The 17,490-nt window shown below is 32.7% G+C and overlaps 1 long non-coding RNA gene across 1 annotated transcript; it reads right to left on the bottom strand.

Moving 5' to 3' along the window:
* Positions 1-16,647: 16,647 nt before the first annotated feature.
* Positions 16,648-17,231, bottom strand: LOC132255039 (uncharacterized). The gene is made up of 2 exons (XR_009467608.1): positions 16,962-17,231; positions 16,648-16,907 (listed from the first exon to the last, which is right to left on the bottom strand). It is a non-coding gene; the product is annotated as an uncharacterized LOC132255039 (long non-coding RNA).
* Positions 17,232-17,490: the final 259 nt, after the last annotated feature.

Here is a 17,490-nt window from a genome sequence, read left to right as displayed (position 1 = left end):
TTTGGTTTGATTGTACGATTTAAAAAATGTGTTTCTAGATGTTACTTCTATTTTAATAAAACTTCATATCTACTTTAAGCATGACTGTGAGTATTATAAGGGCATCTAATATGAATATTAAGAATTTGTTTAATAGTGATTATAGGGAGTGCTTCAAACCTTTCTAATACTAAAAAATATTTATCTTTCATGTATTAAAAATATTAAAAACACTTTTTACAATCATTACCAAACACACTCTAAATTTTTCTTTCTTCTTTTAATATAAAAACTCTTCACCAGTAAAAGAGTACTACTTAGCTTACTAGTTCTACATCAATAAAGGAGTCACTAACTACTTATAATCTAATATCTTGTTTTAAAAAACAACAATATAAACAAAATGCAATATCTTTGGTTCATATTTATCGAACGAAGTTGTAGTGTTAAATCATTATGATATTTCCCAAAATTTAATTTCTTGAAATAAAGTTATTTTCTCGAGATTGATGAGAAAACCTTTTGCAAATATAATATTTAAATATGGTCTTTGACATTAGGATTATAATTAAAAATCTAATTTTGTAACTCATGATATGTAGGAAGCTTTACTAAGTTAGGCTTTGTTTGGCAACTATTTTTGAAAATAATTTTTGAAAATTGTTCTTTAATGTTTTGTAGAACAAAAGTTTGGAAATCTAAAATATTTTTAACTTGTTTTATATGTTTTTAAATATGTTTCAAAATAACTTTTATATTTAATGATTTATTTTTAACCATCTTCATATTTTTATAATTATTTTGTAAAATAGCCCTAAAAAATAAGTGGAAATAATTAAAAAATGTTATAAGAAAATACACTATTTTCTATTTTTAAAAACAAAAAACTATTTTCTATTTTATGATTGTCAAACATGTTTTCATGATTTTTTATTCTAGGGAGTAAAAAACTATTCCAAAAAACATTTACCATACAAGGCCTTAATTTCCATTTTACTTTGCTTTAAAATCATCATTATTTTCTCTTGAACGGGTGGTAATTCAAACTTTAACTAGTTTTCATTTAAAATATTTCTCTACAATTATTCCAAACTTTAATTTATAAACAATTAATGTTTTTGTTAAGCCTCGAAATTTAATAGTACCAAAAAAGGAAGTTATTATACTAACTTATCTCCATAAGCATTCAACATTCACCATAATGGATGACATATAATACTTGATAATGTGTTCCAAATAATGAAATATTTTCATCATAAAAGCACTTTGTTGTTCCCTTCTCATGCAATTTGCATATATGAGTAAACTTTACAAAAGTTACAAATGATGAGTTAGTAAAATTTTTATTAATCATTTAGGTTATGTTTGGTTCCTAGAAAGTAGTAAGGAAAGAAAAAAAATATTAAGGAAAATAATTTTCTCATGTTTGGTTGTGTTATAGAAAATAGTAAAAAAAATAATATATAAGTAAGATTAATTAAAAATTTATATATTTTCAAATTATTTAATCTTTATATTAGAAAGTGAAAATAAGTAAAATGAGTTTGAAGTAGCATGTAAAAATAATTTATTGATTTTAAATCCATTGTTATTTTCTCTCGTTTTTTTCTTTCCTTCCATTTTTCCTTTCTATTTTCTTTTCCTCGTATTTTCCCTTACATTTTCCAAGAACCAAACATAGCCTTAAGGAATAGATTTTACTAAAAAAATCCAATAATAAATTTTTGTAATAGATGTAGTGACATTTGAAAACAAGTGTTCTATTGCATTTAACAACTCCTAAGCCATGATAGGACATAAATTCAAAATGTCGAGTTCCCTGCTGTGTCCTAAGCCATGATTACAAGCCATAAGACAATAAAATGAAGAGTTGAATAGGGAGAATGACTTATGCTCCTGTTTAAGGCTCAAACGAACCAGCATTTTTGTCTTTTCATGACCACATTAACAAGAAGTTAAATTGCAACGGGAAGATTCACCACCTATTGCTGAAGAGGAGAAATACATTTGAAACGGAACTTTGAAGCCAAATAGAGATAGAGAGAGAGAGAGAGGACCATTGGAATTACAGCTTGATGAGTTGAAAGAAAGAATTGGTGCGATGAAAGAGAAAATTTTCAAATAGTGAACAAAATCGTTCCAAGAATATTTAATAGTCCTTTCATGGAAGATCTCATAAATTTTGAGATGCTTATGAGATTTTAGCCATTTAAATTTTATATATTGTGAAGTATTTCAAATTTCTAATTGGAACATTTTTCTTTGTGTAAAAGGAATATTATATAAAATATTTTTAAAGTTTATATATGATTGTATTTAGATTGTTGTACCGATGAAAACATTAATACAAACAATTGTTAGTTGAAGAACACAAAGATAAAACAATTCACACAAAGATATTTGAGGTTTTAACGTGATTTTTTCATAATGAACTAGCATCAAAACACATGTTATTAGACTTGGAATGATGATAAAATTTGAGGTTGAGAAGTTTGACAAAAGATATGATTTCAGTTTACGACGCATTAAGATGTGTGCCTTATTGGTTTAGTAGGGGTTGTTTAAAGCATTGAAAGGTAGAGAGACTCTACCAACAGTGATGTTTGACAAAGAAAAGGATGGACTTATGGAGAACACACATAGTGTTGTTCTGTTGTACTTAGCAATGAGGATACGATTGCCAAGTTATGGTTGAAACTAGAAAGTTTGTATATGACAGAGTCTCTAACAAATCGCTTCTATTTAAAGAAGTGGTGGTTCACTCTCCAGATGAAAGAAGGTACATCCATTAAAGGCCACCTTGATGAGTTTAATAAAATTTTCATAATTTTGAGAATAAAGCTGCTTTTATTTTGATGAAATAAAAGAAAATTAATGGTCTTTATATATTACAAGGTAGCATGGTTACAGGTGCACAATTGTACTTACAACATAATCAATTTTAGAGACCATTAGATTGCGGCATATGCGGCTTGGGCATATAAGTGAGAGATGGTTGACAATCTTGAGCAAACGAGGTTTGCTTGATGGATAGAAAATAAGAGAATTGGAATTTTGTGAGCATTGTGTGTTTGGGAAATAATGGCACTTTGGATTACATCCATTAAGATCTTTGGGGCCCTTCTAAGGTTGTATCACATGGTGATAGAAGATATATATTGACCATTATTGATGATTACTCTAGAAAGTTCTAGGTATATATCTTGAAACATAAGAATGATGTCTTTGAGAAGTTCAAGCAATGGAAAACTATGATTGAGAAGTATACAAGAAAATAGATTAAGCAACAATGACATGGAATTTTGCAGGAAAAAGTTTATTGAGTTTTGCAAGAATGAAGGTATTGTGAGACATTGACATATGCCACAACAAAATGGTATTGCAAAACAAATGAATAAAACTCTCTAAGAGAGAGCATGATGCATGCTTTCAAGTGCAAGGTTGTCAAAGGAACTTTTAGACAGAAGCGATAAATTCAGCTTGTTATCTTATGAACAGATTTTTTTCAATTCCTATCAATTATAGGACTCCTAAAGAGGTATGGTCTTGTTCCTCTTCTAATTATGCTAATTTAAGATTTTTTTTTTATTATCTTGCTTATGCTCATGTGAATGAAGGTAAGTTGGAACCAAGGTCCATGAAGTGCATATTTTTAGAATATGCAGATGGAGTGAAACAGTATAGGTTATGGTGCCTAAATTCAAAATTCTCCAAATTTATTATTAGTAGAGATGTGACTTTTAATGAGTTTGAAATTTCAAGTCCTAAGAAGGAGCAATTTGATGTAGAAAACAACCTAAGTGGAAGAGAAAAGGTGGAGTTTGTGCCTAAAGTTTCAGGAACTATAGAAAGAACAATTTTAATAAAGCCCAAGGAGGAAGACGTACTCCAACATCTTGATGATAAAGAAAATACACCATTAGAGCAACATTATTGTTTGGCTAGAGATAGAATGAAGAAGTAGATTAAACCACCTTAGAGGTATACTTATGCAGATTTGGTTGCTTATACACTAGTGTGACAAAATGCATTGAAAATGAGGGACCTTGTACTTATCATGAAGTTATCACTAGTTGAGAGTCTACACAATGGATTGTTGCTATGAATAGGGAGATCGAATCTTTTCAAAAGAACTATACTTGGCAACTAGTTGAGAAGCCTAAAGATCAAAAGATTGTTGGTTGTAAATAGGTCTTTAAAAGAAAGGAAGGAATTCAAGGAGTGGAGGATGCTCGGTTCGAAGCATGCTTAATGACAAGGGCTACACATAAAAGAAGGGTGTGGATTTCAATGAAGATTTTTAGAAGAAAGAGAATAGAGCACACAAGAAGATGACAAAAGGAATTTTAGTTGAAGATGGAGTTGATTGCTCTCTTGTTGGGATGTGATTCAAAAGTGTGTATCATAGAGAGATGAAAGGTTGACTCAATGGAATTTGATCCAAGGTGGAGATTGTTGGAAAGTATCTCAGAATTTATTTTTAAGTCAATTGGAAAGTCAATGATAGTTTCCTAATATAAAATATTCTTCAAAGGGGGTTTCTTATTATTATAAAATAAATATCCTATTGTGAGATCTTCTTTTAGAAATAGACATCTTTGAAAATTATACAATTAGTTTCCTATATGGAATCTTCCTATGTAATTTGGAAAAAAATATAGGAAAATATTTTAACAAAAAAAAGTGAGTCTTTTTTTATTTTTTTGGTGTAATTGGGACTTCATGATTTAAGAGCTATATGGTTGTAATCTCCTTCAACAATAGTGGAAATTCTTCTCTATCTTTACCCATAGATGTAGGCTTTAGGCCAAACCACAAATCGTTGTGTGCTTTGTGTTCTCATTCTCTTATTCTTTTATTCCTATTATTATTCTTTATCATGGTTTTTCACAACATAGATTCCTTATAAAATAAAGAAAACTAGTGAGAATATCTTTATAAATATTCTAGGTCACGAGGGAAAAAGGTTATGAGGGAGAGATGAGTTTGTGAGGTTTATATGTGGCGGATAGAGATGTGAGGAAGAGTAAGAGACACCCGTTGTAGACTACTAGAATTTTGATAACGGATGTCCCTTTTTTCTTACTATGCAATTTTAGGGAGAGGGTGGATTCACCAAGTGAAGGTCGTTGCTTCCATTAGTAAATACTATTCCAATCTCATAATAAAATAATGGCAATACTTGGAATCATATTCAAGCTAGGAAGTGCTATTGTATAGCATCGAAAAACATTATTGTAAAACAATCTAATGAGATATTATAACCATTGTAGAAATTACAACTTCTATCTAGTAAGTGTAGGGATTCTTTCTCGATAGCTGAGGACATAGAAATCATTGATAAATTTGACTTGAGCACCTCATAAATCTTAGGATTGGAAAGCTTTTATAGGCAGAAGAAAGGTTAGAATTGATAAATTTTTTAAAGGCTAATTAAAACATTTTGCTTGGGATATACAAGATATGTTTGGGATACAACCTCAGTGATGGGCCATTGCTTGAATGTATACCTAATATATCCCCCCAGACAATAGAAAATCAAAAAGTCTTCAGCCAAGAAGAAAGAGATTGTGAGTTAGGCAGTAAGGTGCCTTCTACAAGCCAGATCTAATAGAAAAGTAAAGTATCCCCACCTAGTTGGCAAATATAGTGATCATGTAGAAGAAGAATGAGAAGTTGTGTTTATGTGTAGATTATACTGCTCTAAACAAAGTGTACTTAAAGGATTTTTATACTCCCTAGTATTGAACAAATGATAAATGCTACAATTGTGCATCAATGATTGTCATTCATGAATGCTTACTTGGAAGGTATTTGATTAATCAACTTAATGACTTAATATGACTTTATGACTTAATGACTTAATTTAAGTCATTAAGTAGATTAAGTATATTTGATAAAATAGCTTAATATTGCAAAAAATGTATTCAGTCACAATGATTAACTAATTCTAAATCTTAACTTTCTTTTGCCTTATTGATTTACCCATATCTAATTAGGGTATATTTTATAACAATGACTATATTTATAACTCATTTTTTATAGTAAATATTTTGATGGTTATTTTATGAATCTACAATACTTTAAATATAAATGTTTAAAAAATATATTTACCCTCATCAATTTTAACTAATATATATATATATATATATATATATATATATATATATATATATATATATATATATATATATATATATTAGTTAAAATTAATGACGGTAAATATACCAATAAAATGATCTCGAATAAATTTTAAATTAAATTTAGCAAACAACCTTAATACTTAAAATAAAAATTAAGTAATAAGTTTTGAGTAAAAAACTTACGAATTTAACTTACAAGTAGCTTAAGATATAAGTAGTAAGTATTAAGTTTTGCCAAATACCTCTTAGGGTACAACCAAATTTGAATGGATCCTCTAGATGCTGAAGACATAACCTTCATAACAGAAAAGGGAAGCTTTTGCTATGCTATTATACCATTTGGATTGAAAAATGAAGGTTTTACATATCAAAAACTGGCAGCAGAATGTTCAATTCGCTATTAGGTAAGACGATGGCAGCATATATTGATGACAGGCTTGTGAAAATGTTGACAATAGAGACCATTTTTGCCCACTTCAACACTGCTTCAACATCCTGAATTTATATAACATGAAGTTAAATTTGAAGAATTTCATTTTTGGTATGGAAAGAGGAAAGTTTTTAGGCTTTTTGGTTAGTTAACAGGGAATTGAAGTCATCCTGAATAAGATGAGAGCTTTTCTTGATATGTTGTCTTCTATAATTGAAAATGATATACAATTGCCTAGAAAATAGCTGCCCTACATTGATTCATTTCAAGGAGTTCAAATAGATGCCTACGATTCTTCAAACTCTTATAAAACAGGCAAAAAAACTTATACAAAAGAACATGAGAAAGCATTAACCCAACTAAAAGATTATCTGTCTTTGCCACCTATTTTGATTAGTGCATGACCCAGGGATAAGTTGTTATTATACTTAGCAACTTTAGTTCATGTAGAAAGTGCCATGTTAACTTAATAGATCCAAATTAATCACCTTCTAGTGTGTTATGTTAATAAAGTCCTAATTGACCTAGAAAGCACATACTTTGCGCTAGAAAAGTTGGTGTATGCATTAGTTATGGTTGCTAAAAAATCAAGCTTATATTTCAAGCTCTTGTTATTGTCATTTTAACAATTTATCTAATCTAGATAATCCTGCAAAAAGTGAGCTTTAAGGGAAAATGGTGTGTTGGTTTATTGAATTAGGGGAAGTTGGTATCTGATATTACCCTCTCCATGCATAGACAAGCCAAGTACTAGCTGATTTTGCATTGGAAATTAGGGAAATCAAAGAGTCTAATGTCATCACCACAACAATTACACTTTGGGAAACTAAAAGTTGATTAATCTTCTTCCTGGAAGAGCTTTGGAGTAGGAATTGTTCTTATTAGCCTAATTGGGGCACTTTAAGAGCTTCTTAAAATTATATTTCCAAAAACTAATAATAAGATTAAGCATGAAGCCTTATTGGTTGAACTGGCTATAGCTAAATCTCTTCAAGTGAAAAAAAAAATAGAAAAAAAAAATAGTTATATCAAGTAACTCCTGACTAATGGTCCAATAAGTGAATGGTACTTTTCAGGCACAATATGAGAATATGATTTAATGTCATCAAGTACCCCAAAAGCTACTCCAGAGCTTCATCGAAGTCAAGTTAGAGTAGTATTTAAGAGAAAAACTATGATGTTGATAGTTTGACACATTTTGTATTAAGATAGAACCCTTGAAAGCATGATATCATGTAACAATAACTAAATTTCATTATTTATATTATGATTTCAATTTTCCATTCACTATCTTGTTTTTGCATTATCTATAATCGAACATTCATTCTTACATTACTTGCATTATACATGACTTGGGTGTATTAAAAGTTATACAAAAGATCCAAATTATGAGTTCCTTGCAAGCTAATGACAAGTTTATAGCTGGTTCATGGACTTAGGTAATCTAGTTGAGATTGTAGTACTCTACTCTTAATTGGAGGGATGACTTGTCATGGTCATAACGATAAGGTTCTCATGATGAGTGCACTAGTTTGTATGGTTACACATTGGATAGGACTTATGATGAGTCATGACATTAGTTATTGGTTAGTTATGATTTCACTAAGCTATTATACTATATGAGCTGTCAACTTTGAAAGAATATTGAGCTACTGCTTATGTCTTTACTGGCTTTGACCTACGGGTGAGACTTTGAGGTGCATGGTTATATATTCTCTATGGATTAAGTCACTATTAACTAAGGGCAGATGACAATAGATATTCTCAAGATGAACATTGATTCGACTCATGGTAGCTTAGCTTTAAAGGCGTATCAACAAAATTTATACCTTAAATACTATTATTAAAGTAGCCAAGCTACTATAGCATAGTGGTTCTAGGATCGTTCACTGGGAAGGGTTTTCGCAAACAATAGTGATATTCAAATTAGGAAAATAGGTGATTTTCTTATGGATGTTAGCTTTAAAAGAAGATGTAAATGTTTTAGAAAGATTTAAACTAATCTAAGCTAACATTAAAGACTAAAATGAAAGGGTGTAAAAAAAAGTTTCTCAAAGATAGGATAGCTATGCTCTGGCTCTTATGCAAATTGGAAATCTCAGGATAGGCTCCTCGTGTTGGGGTTGCAACTATGGTGATGCTTGCTTCCCGAACCGGTATGGATTTAGCAAATCAAGTTTTAATCCTTTAAAATGGCAAAACAGATGGTAGTGAATTTCATCAATGGTTATTCACCTTAGACTTCCTTTGAATGACTCGTAAGAGATAACTAATGGTCTAAAGCCAAAAGCTTACCAAATATTGGCAACTCAAAGTCATTCCAAGTGATAAACTCACCTTTCAATGGCCATTGAAATTGGTTATAACGGATTAATACAAAACTTGGAATTGAAAACCTCACCTTCCAATAGCTCGTAGGAGATAACTAATGGATAGAAATCCAAAAGCTTATCAAGTATTGGCCGTTGGAATTTGTCCAAAGGAAATAAAAACCAAACTTTTCATTAATGAACCTTTAATGAAAAACGACTACCTTACCTTCCGGGTGCGAGAAATTTCCATGGGATTGCATCCAAGCCATCACATAACATCCATACTTTGAGAAACTAAAAGTTTTAGCCAATCATCCTCTGAGGAAAAGCCCTCAGAGGTTGTTTGGCTTCCAAGAAAATAAAATAGTAAAGAGAAAAGAGAAACGAGAGAGCTTTGTATCTATTCTCTAAGTGTTAAACGTAATATCTATTCTATATATTCCAAGAGGTGATTTCCACCCCTTATATAGTCTTTACAAAAGCAAAAGCTTGTGATTGGTTAGTTATAAGGATAAGAAAGGAAATTACATCACAAAATACAAAGGAAAATATCTAAAGTGGAGTCGGCAAAAGCAGAGGAAAATTCGCAACACGCATGGGTTATGCGAATTTTGAAGGTGTTATGCGAAATTTTCGAATAACCTGGAGCAGTTGGCTTCCGAAGGCCATATCTTCCTCATTTCAACTCCAAATCATGCACGGTTTGAAGCGTTGGATTCTTGACTTCCAAAGATTTGAAATGGTATATAGTATGTAAAAAATGGACTTCGGGAAGTGCTCCAAAAGTGCGAAAGAAGACTGCAGCTGCTGTCCTCTTTGCTTCTCTTCACTTTGCTTGCTTTTCCTCTTTTCCATTGTTCTTTCCTTGCATACTTTGAACGACTTTGGCAAAGGGATATGGAGCTCCAAAGCTTGGTTCTTCATGAATTTGAGCTTCCAAAAGCTTTTCCATAACTTGTCCAAGTAGCTCCTCCATCATTTGGCATGCTTGAATTGATTCATAAGCTGATAAAAACATGTAAACTTGCCACAAAATGGTTAAAACCAATTACTAAGGACCTTAATGAATTAATTGGGTTAAATGAATATGATTACTACTCAAAGGTGCTTAAAACCATTATAATTAGGTCTACAAAATAGCACTTTTTGGTAGTAATCACACCCCCCAACCGACTCATTGCTAGTCCCTTAGCAATGGAGGAGATAAAAACTAAGTAAACTATAATAATATACATAAAAGGGATCATGCAAATCACTCCAAAAAATGATATGAGTGGCATGATGGACATCCATGGATCAATAAAGATGTGAAACTCAACCTATAATAAGAGTTGTCAAAGCATTCACTTGATCATAGAGTACAAAGAATGGATATTATGCAAGTTTAAGCATCAAAAGAATTTCCACTCTCAAAAGATCCAAATCAAATTCTTCCACTAAAATCTAAGTGTTATTTATTAGTTTCCGGATATAGTATGTCAAACTAATCTCTCCCCTCAACCTAGTTCTTTTCAAAGCTTAGCAAACTAATCAACCTCCAATAGGCTAAGAACGCACCTCTTTTCTTTCACAATTTTTCTCTTGTAGGAGTGCAAAGCTTAAAGGCATTCTTTTCTAAATTGTCCACGTAAAGGGGGTCCATCGATGACTCCCAACCAATTAAGGTTTAGGGCATCAAGCTTTAAGGATCTTTCAACCACTAACTCCTTGGATTTTACCCCGGACTTTTGAGAATGATTTTTAATACCCAAGCACCTACAACATGTTAAACTCCACCTATCCACCCTTGTAACGAGCATTGAGGTCGGTGACTCCCAACCAATTAAGGCTTAGGGCACCAGGTTTTAAAGATTTTCACCATATACCCCTCAGACCTTGCTCGGGTTTCAAAGCAAGCAAACATTTTTCTTTCTTTCTTTATTTTCTTCAAAGACTCATTGGCCTTTTATAAGGTGTCCCAACACTATTAAATGAGGTCAAAGGTACCAAGTCTAAAATTTTCCTAAGTCAAGAGGGAAATAGTTTTTCATCTTATAATTGGAACCTATTGTGCACGGTGTGTGATAAGCTTAAAGTGGAAGAAATAAGTTTGCATGCAATGGGAGTTTCAACAATTCATCAACTTTTAGAAGAGCATAATACAAACTCTAAGACTCATGTAATCAAGTTGAAACTCGACTTCTCTCATTTAATTTTGAGAGTTAATCCTTAATATCCATGGAGTTTAAAGCAAAAATTTTAAAATTTAAACAAAAAGTAGCTAATTTAACTAAGTATGATAAAAATTTAAACTAATACTTACTTCCTCATCTCTCCCCCCAACCGAGATGAATATTGTCCTCAATGTTTGAATCGAAAATAAGGAGGAAGGAAGTGGTACCTCATGTGATGTGAACTTGGAGTTGAGAAGGTTGAACCACCTGTTTCAAAATTCAAAAATTGAATGAGAGAGGAATTTATACTAAATATTTACAAAAATGATGAGTGGGCCCCACTTTGAGCAGCTGAGGACAAGGCTCAAAGGCTCCATGCCATGATGGTATACTGATATAAGTTGCAATGACATTTGAATGTAGCTTGCAGGGGTGTTAAAATTGGAGATTTTTGGCTAAAACAGGGGAAGCTTAAAAATTCGCACAAGGGGGGTGTTATGCGAAAATTTCGCACAAGGGGGGGTGTTATGCGAAAATTTCGCACAAGCACTATTCACCCGCCCAAATGCAAAATTGGATTCTTTCAAATGGTCATAACTTCTTCGTTTCAAATCCAAATCGCACGCCGTTTGAAGCACTGGACTCCTGACTTCCTAAGCTTCAAAAAGAGATATGGTATGCATAATTTGAGCTCCAGAAAGTGCTCCAAAAACGTGTCCAACAGTAGCAAAATGGGGTGCGGCTGCAACATTCCCGTTCAGCTTTGCACAATCGTCTTCAAACGGCCATAACTTCTTCGTTTTAACTCCAAATCGAGCACCGTTTAAACCTATGGACTCCTGACTTCCCAAGCTTTGAAACGAGATATAGTATGCATGAAATGAACTTCGGGAAGTGATCGAAATGTTCCCAACAGTTGCCAAAATGGGGTGGTGCGAATTGCTCTTTTTTTTTTTTTTTTTGCTTTTCTCCCCTGTTTTCCCTTGTTTTCACCATAACTTCGATTTTTGCAAGCATCATACCTGCATGAACACTTCAAAACTCATCTTAAAAACATATTAAAACTAAATTAAAGCTAAGAATTCAAACTAAAACATGCATAAATTTAAAGAAAGCATAGAATTTAAATGAAGCTGATAGCATGTACCCCAAAAAGAAGATGAACTATTTAGCTCATCCTCACTCACACACCCACTTCATGCTGAATTCCCCCTGGATCCCAAACAAAATTGGCATCCTTCCCATTTGGCCCAAGGGAATTCGTTTCTCTTCTCTTCCCTGGAGAAGTGGATGCTTTAAAGGATTCAGGTAACCCTTTATCATCTTGAACCTTACGATTTTCAATGGAAGGTTGGTCCATAGAGTTGTCATAGCAATCCCCCACCAAAGTGTCGCTCTTCAACACTTTCCTTGATCTTTTTGCATTGGTTCCTTGAAGGTTATGGTGGGGTTGAGGAGGAAGCTTCCTTTTCCCCCTTGCTATGTCGAGATTGGTGAGCTTCTCAATGGAGTCTTGAACTTTTTCTATCCTTATTGATAGATCATTATAAACCCCCTCCATTCTTACATTCATTGAACTCTCCAAATTATCAATCTTTTCATTAAGATGAGAGTTGATATTTTGTTGCTCACCTACAAAGTCCTCCATGACTTTGCTTATCTTCAAAATGGCTTGCTCCAATGAAGATGTACTCATTGATGGTTGAGGTTGAGGTTGGGTTGTAAGGTTGGGATGGTTTATATACTCAAATGAAGTTGGCATGGCTTGTGGTTGTGCTTCAGTATGCACATTCCTCAATTCAAACTCTTCTATCCTTCTAGCCATAGATGCTAACTTTGCCTTCATGCTCATGTCTTCATTCAAAGCATACTTATTACCCCATTGGCTTTGTTGAACTTGCCTTTTCCCTAATTCAATCCGATCCCTCATGGATAAGTATGCAAATTTGTCCTTCTCATGATCATAATGAGAGCTTTGATCTTCATGTGGAATTTCCATTTCTAAAAAAAATGATATTCAACTAAGGCTCTTTTCTTCAACTTGTACCAGGGTTCCCTCTTGGTCTCGAATCCAAAAAGGAATGCACAAATTGAAATTAAAACAAAAATAAAAGAAAAGAAAATAAAAAATTTAACTAAATAAAAATAAACTAAAAAAAAAAAAATTATAAGAAAACTCACCAAACTTGTGATGAAGATCACAAGTTACCCTTAATGGTTGCTTCACTGTGCTTGTGGCACCTTCCCCGACAACGGCGCCATTTGATTCGACTCATGGTAGCTTAGCTTTAAAGGCGTATCAACAAAATTTATACCTTAAATACTATTACTAAAGTAGCCAAGCTACTATAGCATAGTGGTTCTAGGATCGTTCATTGGGAAGGGTTTTCGCAAACAGTAGTGATATTCAAATTAGGAAAATAGGTGATTTTCTTATGGATGTTAGCTTTAAAAGAAGATGTAAATGTTTTAGAAAGATTTAAACTAATCTAAGCTAACATTAAAGACTAAAATGAAAGGGTGTAAAAACAAGTTTCTCAAAGATAGGATAGCTATGCTCTGGCTCTTATGCAAATTGGAAATCTCAGGATAGGCTCCTCGCGTTGGGGTTGCAACTATGGTGATGCTTGCTTCCCGAACCGGTATGGATTTAGCAAATCAAGTTTTAATCCTTTAAAATGGCAAAACAGATGGTAGTGAATTTCATCAATGGTTATTCACCTTAGACTTCCTTTGAATGACTCGTAAGAGATAACTAATGGTCTAAAGCCAAAAGCTTACCAAATATTGGCAACTCAAAGTCATTCCAAGTGATAAACTCACCTTTCAATGGCCATTGAAATTGGTTATAACGGATTAATACAAAACTTGGAATTGAAAACCTCACCTTCCAATAGCTCGTAGGAGATAACTAATGGATAGAAATCCAAAAGCTTATCAAGTATTGGCCGTTGGAATTTGTCCAAAGGAAATAAAAACCAAACTTTTCATTAATGAACCTTTAATGAAAAACGACTACCTTACCTTCCGGGTGCGAGAAATTTCCATGGGATTGCATCCAAGCCATCACATAACATCCATACTTTGAGAAACTAAAAGTTTTAGCCAATCATCCTCTGAGGAAAAGCCCTCAGAGGTTGTTTGGCTTCCAAGAAAATAAAATAGTAAAGAGAAAAGAGAAACGAGAGAGCTCTGTATTTATTCTCTAAGTGTTAAACGTAATATCTATTCTATATATTCCAAGAGGTGATTTCCACCCCTTATATAGTCTTTACAAAAGCAAAAGCTTGTGATTGGTTAGTTATAAGGATAAGAAAGGAAATTACATCACAAAATACAAAGGAAAATATCTAAAGTGGAGTCGGCAAAAGCAGAGGAAAATTCGCAACACACATGGGTTATGCGAATTTTGAAGGTGTTATGCGAATTTCGCATAACCTAGAGCAGTTGGCTTCCGAAGGCCATATCTTCCTCATTTCAACTCCAAATCATGAACGGTTTGAAGCGTTGGATTCTTGACTTCCAGAGCTTTGAAATGGTATATAGTATGTAAAAAATGGACTTCGGTAAGTGCTCCAAAAGTGCGAAAGAATACTGCAGCTGCTGTCCTCTTTGCTTCTCTTCACTTTGCTTGCTTTTCCTCTTTTCCATTGTTCTTTCCTTGCATACTTTGAACGACTTTGGCAAAGGGATATGGAGCTCCAAAGCTTGGTTCTTCATGAATTTGAGCTTCCAAAAGCTTTGCCATAACTTGTCCAAGTAGCTCCTCCATCATTTGGCATGCTTGAATTGATTCATAAGCTGATAAAAACATGTAAACTTGCCACAAAATGGTTAAAACCAATTACTAAGGACCTTAATGAATTAATTGGGTTAAATGAATATGATTACTACTCAAAGGTGCTTAAAACCATTATAATTAGGTCTACAAAATAGCACTTTTTGGTAGTAATCAAACATCATTGTGTTTTATGGGATTGAGACAGTGTGTCCCATTAAATGATTTAAGGACATGTGATTATGAAAACTATGACCATAGTAATCCCTTCAGTGAAATTTGACATATGACTATAGAAGATCTAAGACTTAAGGATTATAGAGGTAATCTTGAAAGGTTGTTAATATACACCAAGTTAGATTACAAATGCTAATTCTTGGGGTGCTTGTATGCAATTTTAGTAGGTCACAAATTTGAGCTTTATATATCGATTTAATATCATAGGATATTGGAGTACAATTGACTTTTTGTAGAAAAACGTTGAGTCAACTTCAAAATTAGATTATGAGAGAGTTAATATTTTCCTATGGGTCCCAATGGTTCTTACTCGAATTTATAGTCTTTAGTGACGCATTGTGTAGTGTTTTGGTAAATGCACAGGATAAGGGTAAATGCTTGGATTCCCTATTCACCCAGTCTAGGTAGTTTCCTATTTTAAGACAAAATTCTTTTAGATTTCTGATTGAAATTAAAATCAATTATAACCATGGGTGTTATCAAATTTAAACTAATGAATCAAGTATCTCCAAATTCAGGAAGAATATAATCCAAGAAGAATACTAAATTTATGTCTCATGTTTCTTCTTATGAAGATGTTCAAAAAGAAAAAAAAAGGAATTATGACTAACTAGTGTTAATAATTTCTAATTTTATAAGTAAATGATTTAAAGTTAATTTGAGTAAGAACATATAAGAGTTTTTATATATATTGACTTGATAAATTAAGCTTTAATTCCTTTTATCATATATTATGGTAATTCGGTAGCTGGTTCCAGTTCCATATTCGGAGTTCAACTAATAGGATTATGATTCTATACTTCTTCGTCAATAGCCAAAATTTCTAGGGAAAATAGCAAGGGCCTTGTTATATCTGGATTGTATTTCTTCTATCAAAATATCAAACCTCTTTCTTTTACTCCACAAAAGTTCTTATTTGCAACAGAAAAAAATCAAATAAGCACTGAGCTTAGTTGTATAATAATAATAATATTTATTAAGTCAAACCTTAGTTATAAGTCAACCAAATTAATTAGATGAAAATTTACTATTTGATTTCCACATATTGTTTTTGAAGTTTTCTATTTTTTTTTTTATATATGAAGAGTATTAAAATCAAAAGAAATTTATGAATAAATTTTTGTATAAGTAAATATAAATAATAATAAATTGTAAACTCTTCGCATCTTCTTCTTCCTACTATTTGGACTTGAGAATTTGAAACGTATAAAAGTATAATTTCATCCCTTTAATTTCTTCTTCGAAACGGTATCATCCAAGTCCATGCAATTTAATTCTTTGCTTGACTTGGAATTTTTGTGCACCATCTCTTTCTTGTTCATCGAAAGAACCATGTGATGAATTATTAGACCACACAATTTTGATATGGCCAATTAATGATGTCTACTTCAAACAATATGTTTTCAAATTGCTACACTGAAATCGTCGAAAGCCGCCAAATATTGGAAATTGGTGGCGTGAGAATTCTTTAAATTTCTAGTTTTTCCTATTTATTCCAAGACGTGCGATTTGGGTTTGGTAACATATCTGATATTTCTCGAGCAATGAGTCAACTAATTGACCTCTCCATCTATATAATATATACATAAGATCAAGCATAATGCCATAGCAAAGTGACTGCAATGAATGCTCTTTTCTTGCTTTTAGTTATATTAATTCATAGTGTGGTGTTGCAGATCAGTCACACAGGTAAGAGCTACGTGGCGATGGCACGACCCTTAGAAGCTGCTTCTGATATGGATTTTGTGCCCGCTGCTTCAAATCGATTGTTGAAGCAAATGAAGGTATACCCAGATCGAGTTGGGAGTCCCATGTGGAAGCCTCCTCCTCAGCCTGGGAAGCCGCATCAATTTTATGTGCCTCCTCCCTCACCACCTCATGTTGGGCTACTGCAATCATCACCACATTCACTATCTCCACCACCACCACCACCACCTCTACCTAGCAGCCCATGAGTTTCATGCATCTGTTAGCGCATGTCTGCCTCATATGCTTTTAATCTTTATTATCGCCAGATTAAGATCGATGTTATTTTGACAATACCTCATGTTAGGTTTTCAGTTCAAGTATGTATGGAGTAAAATATTATCAAAAAATGAAGTTTGCTTACTTCTCAGCATTGATCAAACATTGTTTTTATGATGTTGCAATCCCTATACAATTCTGCTGCATTGAATATTCTAGAATAGACAACGACTAATTTTTCTTCGGTTATGGAGCAAATCTTGTGATAAGCCAAGAAAAGCGGAGTTAGTTACTGATCTCATGAGATGAAGCCCACTTGTTATTTGTTAGCTTTATTGTTATTGGTATGTTATTTTACCAACTGTATTAATTTAGTTGTACCAGCTGGTATTACAGTCTGTCTCCATCTATTGTAATAGAGTTCTTTGAACAATATATATATTCAATTTCTCTCTCTTGCTTCTCTAACAAAGAGAGCAGAGTTTTAGTTCAT

Source organism: Vitis vinifera, chromosome 14 (genome assembly GCF_030704535.1).
Source record: "Vitis vinifera cultivar Pinot Noir 40024 chromosome 14, ASM3070453v1".
Classification (NCBI taxonomy): Eukaryota; Viridiplantae; Streptophyta; class Magnoliopsida; order Vitales; family Vitaceae; genus Vitis; species Vitis vinifera.
This window is presented reverse-complemented; position numbering and strand designations above follow the sequence as displayed.